Source organism: Triticum urartu, chromosome 2A, assembly GCF_056163025.1.
Source record: "Triticum urartu cultivar PI428250 chromosome 2A, HENAU_Tu73, whole genome shotgun sequence".
In the NCBI taxonomy this organism is placed as follows: domain Eukaryota; kingdom Viridiplantae; phylum Streptophyta; class Magnoliopsida; order Poales; family Poaceae; genus Triticum; species Triticum urartu.
Window position 1 is genome coordinate 26,910,905 of NC_141874.1, and position 9,907 is coordinate 26,920,811.

Consider the following 9,907-nt stretch of genomic DNA (forward strand, 5'->3'; position numbering starts at 1 on the left):
CAGCCACAAGAGTTGTCGGGTGCTAAAAATTTGATTCTTTTTGTACACATGCCTTTATATAAAGGACACACTGCTCTCTACTTGCCCAATATATGTATTCGATTGTCGCTTGTTGTCATTTTTCCATGGCCTCCTTACCTTCTATTACCAAACCAGTAGCTTGAAAATAAAACAATTACAGTTGGGAATTAGGAGAAAGAGAGACATATCACTTAGGAGGAGTTAAACATACATGTAGAGTGCAATGGAACTAGGAGGCATCTTGAAACACACCCCATGTGAAAACCAGCGCCGTGATGCTCAAATTTGCAATACCAGGAGTGGATCAGTGGGAGCTCGGTGGCAACCGAAACATATCTCTCTCAAAGATACTATGCCGATGCTTATTGTGACCTTTATTTTTTACAGGGACGCTTCCTGGGACATTCGCTTGACAAAGTTAACTATGGCAAATGATAATAGTGTTGTAATAGAGTTATGCTCAGTTGCTACCGTGTCGGGGGTATTCAGTCAGATCTCCAGCTAGGCTAGTCGGGACTGACTAGCGGTGAGCTATTGCTTAGGGTACAAGGAACTAGTACCTTTTGGCCTGCTGAAGCACCCAACATTTTTATGTAGCTCAGTCTATAAGTAACAATAAATAGAGAGAGAATGGGTGTAAAAGTTACGCAATGCAGAACTTTCTTCTCTCGTGTGCTCGGCTGATCCTCACAAATGTTCCCCTCCATCCTCACTTGTTCATGCCAAAGAGGAAGGCCAGCCATGGCGGAGCTATGCTCGGAAGGTGTTCGCACACGAACACGTCACCGTGTACCTCCAACGCCGAGGGTGATGCACCGCAGCTCACATCGAAGGAGACCCGTCCGGAAGCGCGGTACACAAGCAATCCGGAGGGTGCTTTTCAGGACCCGAAACCCCACGCGCCCGGGAGGGACCCCGTCTGGACGTGCGGCGGCTATGGGCTGCCCTAGGTCGGTTCGCCCGCCCCTAGAGCCTCGAGGATCGCTGCCCTTCAACACGAAGAACGAACGAAGAACGAGATAGAAAGAACAATGGAGGGATGTAAAACTAGGGTAAAAAGTAGATGTGTTTTGCGATTGTGTGTTGTTTCAATCGGCCGTCACCCCCAACATATATAAGAGGCGGCTGGACTTCCCGTACAAGCAAAGGATTTATCTAGGCTTTCCTTACAAGAAAATTACATCAATTCACGTCCAAAACCCTAGTCAAATTCGGATTGGTTTTATCCGAACTTCCCAAAACTGTTCGGTTTAAACTGGCTGCACCTTGCGGATCCTTTTTGCGGTGGTAAACGATCTCAGATGAAAACAAGCCCAAAAGCAATCTTGACTGTTTCGACGAGACGAACAACTTTCATGTTGAAGGGTTTTTGATCAGAGATCATCTTGAGGGTCAAATCGGTCTCGCAACACAGGCTTATCTCCTCGCGCTACCCGTCAGACATGTGTTTGGTGGGGCGCGCCACATCTCGCCTCGTGACAGGGCTGCACTCCGATTGCTCTAACTTTTGCATACGAACTCGGATTTGAACTATTTTTATATCAAAATCGATCGTTTCGACGAGACGAAGACAATCCGTGTAGATTATTTTTTCATTTGAGGCCATCTTGGGGGCATAATCAGTCGAATAGTGTTCTGAATGCAAAATCTCAGTATTTCAAACACAACTTCGGCCTTAGAGATTAGATCGGATGGCTACGTCCCAAATATCAAAGTTTCTCCTTTTGACGATACAGAACTTTCTCACTTTGAGCACTTTTCCATTTGATGCCTTCTTAATTAGGTTTTTGACCATGCCAAAATCTGGTGTCAACACATGCCCCCTGTTTTTCGGCAAAGCTAGCGTGCCGAAAAATAACTTGTACCATGTTTGTTCTAAGGACGATGTCAACACTCCATCGGCCATTTTATGTGTTTCAGGCGATAATTTCTATATCGGCCATGTTTATGCTTAGGGCGATAATTTTATATCGGCCGTTGATTTTAACTTCTTGTTTACATCATACCTTGGAACCGATTATCACCAATCGGCTTTAAAGAGATGGGAATGAATCCATTCCTCGTAGCACTAAGGAAATCAAACCCCGAGAGGTCACGTACTGTTAAGCAAGTAACATTGGGACGATTCCAATCCACCGATGCATCGGCCAAAGCAACACAAGCCGAATTATCCGCGTGAATGCCTTCTACCTCATCATCGACCCATTGTATTAAGAATTGATGCATGGTAGATGGCACACATTGGTTAGCATGAACCCAATCGCGGCCTAATATAACATTATAGTTACCTTGCACCTCGGCGATGAAGAATGTGGTGGCCAAAGTTTTACTTCCCACGGTGAGTTCCATGCACATCACACCTTTGGCCTCTGTTTTTTCTTTTCCCTCAAATCCATTAAGTACCATATTGGTCTTCATCAATGCATTATCATCTAACCCCAACTTCTTGAAGACCGAGTAGGGCATAAGATTTACCACAGCACCACCATCAACGAGCATCCTAGCAACCGGCGATCCGTTAATATGACCTTTGAGGTACAATGGCTTCAAGTGTTTCACCGGTTCTTTTGGCTTCTCGAAGATAGCATTCTTAGGACCAAAATCCAGCTGGGCTACCTCCCCTTCTTTACCTATAGCACGAAACTCGGCAGGTAAGTAATATACCATATTAATATCCATACCTTCAGGAACCGGCGTAGATTCATAATCCACCATCTCATCTTCATCCCCCAATGTGAATATTGGGCTCAAAGATTCCTCAACTGAAGGGGATGTTTCAGGTGGTGTGGACGATGTAATAGGGGTTGCATCATCCTCTTTTGGTGGTGAATGTGTTGCTGTAGCTAATGTAGAAGCATCTGCGTTTTCTTTTTGTTTAGGCCTCCACACTTGTTTTGTGAGTGCCATGGGCCGAATTTCACTTAACAATTCGTCCCTTTGCCTCTCCTCTTTGTGCTCTACCTTCTCGTGGTTCCTCATGCGTTGTAATCTCCTTTTCATGGTTTTGGTTAAACCGGGAGGACACCACTTAGGTTGAGTATATTTGGGATCCCTTGGTTTGGCCTTGCTTGTGCTTGCCTCATGATCACTAACCATGGAACCCTGCTGAAGAATAACAATATCACCATTAGAAGTAGCCAGATTACCAATAATCGGCTTTTTGATCTCCTTTTGCTTGTCGCATTCTGAAATTTCTGCATTAGATGACTTAACACGCCACACTTTTTTATTGGTCTTACTTGGAGAAATTTTTGTTGGCCGATTAGCACCATAGCTCAAACAGCCTTGTGTAGGATAATAAAGCCTCCCGCGAGCAGGACTTCTAGGTGCTGCCCACCCCATATGGAAAGCATAAGGAGCCATTGGGGGCTGCCCCCATCCTCCACTGAAGCCTCTCATGTAATATGGCGCATAGAAGGGTTGTGACATCCATGGTGTCGGTGCCCATGACCCATATGGCCTTGCATATCGTCGAAACTGTTGCTCCGGAGGCAATCTTGAACGCTTTGAGTGTGATGGCCGATTAGAGCTAGAACCGGCCGATTGACTAGCATATTTGGATAGCAACATATCAAAAGTTGGCATGATTCTGTTGTTCTTAGTTTCATTCTCTTTCCACTTGCCAACTTCTGAATTCTTGGGCTTGATCAATTTAACATGAGCATCCTCTTGTACTTGTGGTTGCCCCCCGAGTGTAGCATTTTTTATAGTGATCTTCAACACTTCCTTGCCATCGGGTTGCTTCTCAAGCACAATCTTTCTTCCCAAGACCTTGTCGCCCTCCTTGCTATTCCTGGGTTCACCAACAACAACATTATCTTTATTAGCGGATTCGGCTATGTTAGGCCGAATTAACATTTTCTTCCCTTCCAAGTCTATGGTGTTTATGGGGAAGGGCTGCTTATCAACTTGCATCTCAGCAAAATTCAATCGTTCGTCATTAATGGGCGATTGTATCTGTCGTCGAAAAACATTGCAATCGTTAGTAGCATGAGAAAATGAATTATGGTACTTGCAATAAGCACGCCATTTCAGCTCCTCAAACGGCGGTATGGTGTGTGATATTCTAATTATCTTATCTTGCAAGAGAGCATCAAATATTTTATCACATTTTGATATATCAAAAGTAAACCTCATCTCCTCATCACGATTCTTGCGAATCGGCTTAAGAGCATTGCACATATATGGTTTGGCCTTTGAGGACCAAACAAATTCAGTAGTATAGACATCAACCTCATCGTCCGAATTATCATCATTGTGTTCAACCATATGCATTCTAGGACGATCGGGTGTAGACCTATGGACCTCTTTACTTCGACTCTCTTGGGCCAAAGCTTTTTGTAAGACTTGATTAATGCTCGAAAACTCATAACTTTCTAGCCTCTCTTTAATGTGAGTTTTCAAACCATTAAGAACAAGATCTGCCAAGTCTCTCTCAGTTATCACTAAGCTATAACATCGGTTTTTTATATCTCTAAACCTCTTGACATAATCGGTGACCGATTCATCATGTTTCTGCCTAACCGATGTAAGATGTGACAACTTTAGCTCATTATCGCCGCTATAAAAGTGATCATGAAACTTTTGCTCTAATTGCGACCATAAGAGAATTGAGCCATGTGGTAAAGCAGCAAACCATGAAAATGCGGTACCAGTTAAAGATAATGGAAATAAATGCACTTTCAATTCTTCTATGGAACCTGCTTCACCCAACTGTGCTAGATACTGACTCACATGCTCCCAAGTTGTTTTCCTACCCTCACCACTAAATTTAACAAAATCAGGAACCTTATAACCTTGAGGGTAAGAAATTGCATCGAAGTGTTCAGGATAAGGCTTTTGGTACACACGACTTTTTACTTTCGGCTCATTTCCGAAAGTTTCTAGAAACATCTTATGCAAATCCTCCCTTAATTTAGCTAAAATTGGATCCGAGGTAGATGAAGATGTTTGTGGCAATGACATAGAAGCAACCTGAGTACTAGCTATTGGTGCAACTTGTGGGATGGGCGCCGAACCATAATTCGGCGGAAGACCAAACATGCCTGCGCCTATGGGTGGTGTGACAAAGTGATTCAGCGTTGACGCCGAACTGGGCACACTCATAATAGGATTAGAGTATGTAGGTGTAGCCACAAGCTGGTTGGTTTGAGTAGGGTAAAAATTCAACGGCATATTATATTGTTGTTGCATAGGTGGTGCCGATGAAATAGGTAAAATTGGACTAGGGTTTTCAGATATACCAACAGTACCACTAGATGATGGAGGCATATTTTTCTGAGCATTAGCACTAGCCACAAAAGAATTATATGCCATCACATTACCCTTACTAACAAGACTTTCAATCACAGCCACTTGCTCCGGAGAGAAAACTTTACTCACAGTGATTAGATCTTGTTCGTCGATGAGGGGAGGAAAATTAGTGTTTCCAACCGGAGTGATGTTTCCTTGACGGTCCTTCTTGAAACTTGAAAGAAACGCTTCCAAATCCTCCTCCTCGCGCTTCTTCTTGAGCGCCTCAAAAGCCTCTTCACGCTGCTTCTTGCGCGCTTCGTAGGCTTGGCGATGTTCATCCGATAGTTCATCAAGACCGGGCTTAATGATGTTATCGGCGTCAACTTCTGACGGCTTGGGAAGATTAGACATGGTTGATGATGATTGTTGATCTTTCTTTCCCCAACGGAGTCGCCAAAAAGTGCGTTCGCACACGAACATGTCACCGTGTACCTCCAACGCCGAGGGTGATGCACCGCAGCTCACATCGAAGGAGATCCGTCCGGAAGCGCGGTACACAAGCAATCCGGAGGGTGCTTTTCAGGACCCGAAACCCCACGCGCCCGGGAGGGACCCCGTCTGGACGTGCGGCGGCTATGGGCTGCCCTAGGTCGGTTCGCCCGCCCCTAGAGCCTCGAGGATCGCTGCCCTTCAACATGAAGAACGAACGAAGAACGAGATAGAAAGAACAATGGAGGGATGTAAAACTAGGGTAAAAAGTAGATGTGTTTTGCGATTGTGTGTTGTTTCAATCGGCCGTCACCCCCAACATATATAAGAGGCGGCTGGACTTCCCGTACAAGCAAAGGATTTATCTAGGCTTTCCTTACAAGAAAATTACATCAATTCACGTCCAAAACCCTAGTCAAATTCGGATTGGTTTTATCCGAACTTCCCAAAACTGTTCGGTTTAAACTGGCTGCACCTTGCGGATCCTTTTTGCGGTGGTAAACGATCTCAGATGAAAACAAGCCCAAAAGCAATCTTGACTGTTTCGACGAGACGAACAACTTTCATGTTGAAGGGTTTTTTATCAGAGATCATCTTGAGGGTCAAATCGGTCTCGCAACACAGGCTTATCTCCTCGCGCTACCCGTCAGACATGTGTCTGGTGGGGCGCGCCACATCTCGCCTCATGACAGGGCTGCACTCCGATTGCTCTAACTTTTGCATACGAACTCGGATTTGAACGATTTTTATATCAAAATCGATCGTTTCGATGAGACGAAGACAATCCGTGTAGATTATTTTTTCATTTGAGGCCATCTTGGGGGCATAATCAGTCGAATAGTGTTCTAAATGCAAAATCTCAGTATTTCAAACACAACTTCGGCCTTAGAGATTAGATCGGATGGCTACGTCCCAAATATCAAAGTTTCTCCTTTTGACGATACAGAAACTTTCTCACTTTGAGTACTTTTCCATTTGATGCCTTCTTAATTAGATTTTTGACCATGCCAAAATCTGGTGTCAACAGAAGGCAGCAAACAAGATGCAGGAGGAGGCATATAGATGACAATTGGCATCAGAGCCTCAGGTTATGCCGATGCATATGCTGAAAAACAGCGTCAATAGTGGAGTCACCAAGACGGCTGAGCGGATCTCGGATGAGGTGGCTCGCGTGGCCGACGCGCTCACGCTGCAGGGCAGGCGGCAAGGTGAGCTGGCCGGACCACACTCCGTGTGTGATATGTGAAAGTGCAACTATCCCTAGGTGGTTTTGGTAATTCATAACAACATATAGCTCATTGAGCTAATGCTATTCCAAGATGATTATTTCAAGAAAGCTCAATCATTGGCATGGCATGGATGTGAAAGTGGAACCCTCAAAATGCTAAGAAAAAAGGATTGGCTCAAGCTCAAAAGCTCAAAAGCCCAAGATCACATTGAGTCTTTAGGAAAAGTCAATACTATCAAGGAGGGATGAGGTGTTGCTTAATGAGCCTCTTGCTTCATGTGCTTAGTGATATGCTCCAAAACCCTCAACTACTTTCCCATATCCACATATGACCTAAACCCTAAGCCAAACTCGGTCCTACCGATTCTTCCTATCCGGCGCCACCGAGTTTCACTTGTCATTAGCCACTGCCAAACCCTAGCAATTCGGTTCTACCGATAGGGATCTCGGTCTCACCGAGATGGGATTGCAAACTCTCTGTTTCCCTTTCGTAACTTTTCGGTCTCACCGAAAGAGCGAATCGGTCCCACCGAGATTGCAATGTAAATTCAGTGTTTCCCCTTTGTAACTTTTTGGTCTCACCGAAAGAGCAAATCGGTCCCACCAAGTTTTCCTGACCAACTCTCTGGTTAGCTAATTACCAAATTCGGTCTCACCGAGTTTGTGTAATCGGTCTCACCGAGATTACGTTATGCCCAAACCCTAACCATATCGGTCCTACTGAGTTGCATGTCAGTCCCACCGAAAATCTCTAACGGTCACTAGGTTTACATTTTCGGTCCGACCGAGTTTGTTGATTCGGTCCCACCGAGATTGGAAAACTGTGTAACGGTTGGATTTTGTGTGGAGGCTATATATACCCCTCCACCTCCTCTTCATTCGAAGAGAGAGCCATCAGAACACATACACCATTCCAAATCATATGTTCTGAGAGAGAACCACCTACTCATGTGTTGAGACCAAGATATTCCATTCCTACCATATGAATCTTGATCTCTAGCCTTCCCAAGTTGCTTTCCACTCAAATCTTCTTTCCACCAAATCCAGATCCTATGAGAGAGAGTTGAGTATTGGGGAGACTATCATTTGAAGCACAAGAGCAAGGAGTTCATTACCTACACACCATTTGTTACTTCTTGGAGAGTGGTGTCTCCTAGATTGGCTAGGTGTCACTTGGGAGCCTCCGACAAGATTGTGGAGTTGAACCAAGAAGTTTGTAAGGGCAAGGAGATCGTCTACTTCGTGAAGATCTACCGCTAGTGAGGCAAGTCCTGTGTGGACCCTTCGTGGACCCTTTGTGGGTGGTTGCTTCTTCGTGGACCCTTCGTGGGTGGAGCCCTGTGTGGACTCGCGCAACCATTATCCTTTGTGGGTGGAGCTCTGTGTGGACTCTCGCAACCATTACCCTTTGTGGGTTGAAGTCTCCATCAACGTGGATGTAGGATAGCACCACCTATCCGAACCACGGGAAAAACATCCGTGTCTCCAATTGCGTTTGAATTCTCCAAACCCTTCCCTTTACATTCTTGCAAGTTGCATACTTTACTTTCCGCTGCCAATATACTCTTTGCATGCTTGCTTGAATTATGTGATGATTGCTTGATTTGTCCTAAAATAGCTAAAATCTGCCAAGAATTAAAATTGGGAAAAGGTTAAGTTTTTATTTAGTCAAGTAGTCTAATCACCCCCCTCTAGACATACTTTCAATCCTACAATATGGCCATGCCCAATAGCTTCTTCCTTCTCCTCGTGTGAACCAGCTACCCGAGTTGGTCGTTATTGATGAAGGTAATCATGGAGGCTGGCGAGATGTTGAAAGCTATGGAGACCGTCCATGTGGAGTTCGCCGAAGACCGCCTGGTGATGGACATGATGCCCAAGCCGATCGAGGTGGGACAGCCGTTATCATCGAGATGTCCCAGGCTGACAATATAATGCCCGCCAGCCTAGGTGAAGTTTGTCCCACAATGGGTGAAGTTTGTCCCATAATGCGGCAAATTTTCGTATTTTGACCCTTTTCTGAAAGCTATTCGAGATTTGACCCTAGTTTGAAAAATTTTCGAGATCTGACCCTTTTACTACCGCTAGAGTCCATGGCGGTAGGGTCTAACAGCCTACCGCCAGGGACTTTGGCGGTAGGAAACATCGCTACTGACAACCGGGCTGGCGGTAGCCTGCACAACCCTACCGCCAAGGTGCTTGGCGGTAGGCACGAGCACGCACTATGTTTAATACTTAGGAGGTTTTGGATGGTAGGGCATGCAACCTTACCGCCAGGGACCTTGACGGTACGCTGTTACACCCTACCGCCATGGTCCCTGACGATAGCAAAAGGGTCAGATCTTAATTTTTTTCAAACTAGGGCCAAATCTCGAATAGGTTTTAGAAAAGGGTCAAAACACGAAATTTAGCCCCACAATGCCCCCCAAAAGGTAACTCATGTGCTTTATTGGATATGAGAACGTTTTTTCCTAGCTGGGGCTACGCGGCACCTTCTATCTGGACGCTCCGTTTGCGTCGTGATATGTGCAGCTCAGCCCACGGGTATGTGCGCTGCAGTATCATTAGAAAAGAGATGTCACCTCCATGTAAACAGTAATACAAAGTAGATAGGTCCTGCATGCTAGGTTCTAGCCAGTAGCCTGCCAAACCCGCTGGTCGCATTGTCATCTCACATGCACTGCTGCCCATGACGAGTCCTGTTTGCCAGCTATTAAAAAAACAAGGAACAGCGCATCCTTGTGCAGGTGAACCGAGAGAGAGAATAAAGAATCAAATTCAAAAGAGAAAAGCGTGAACAAGTACGAAAAGTGTTTTCAGTGAGAGAAGCTGTGTGGGGGATTCTGACAGAATTTTTTCTTTTTAGGATTGAAGAGAGATAGATAGCGTTGTGAAGAACTTTTGAAATGAAAAATACTGTGAGGGAGAACTCAT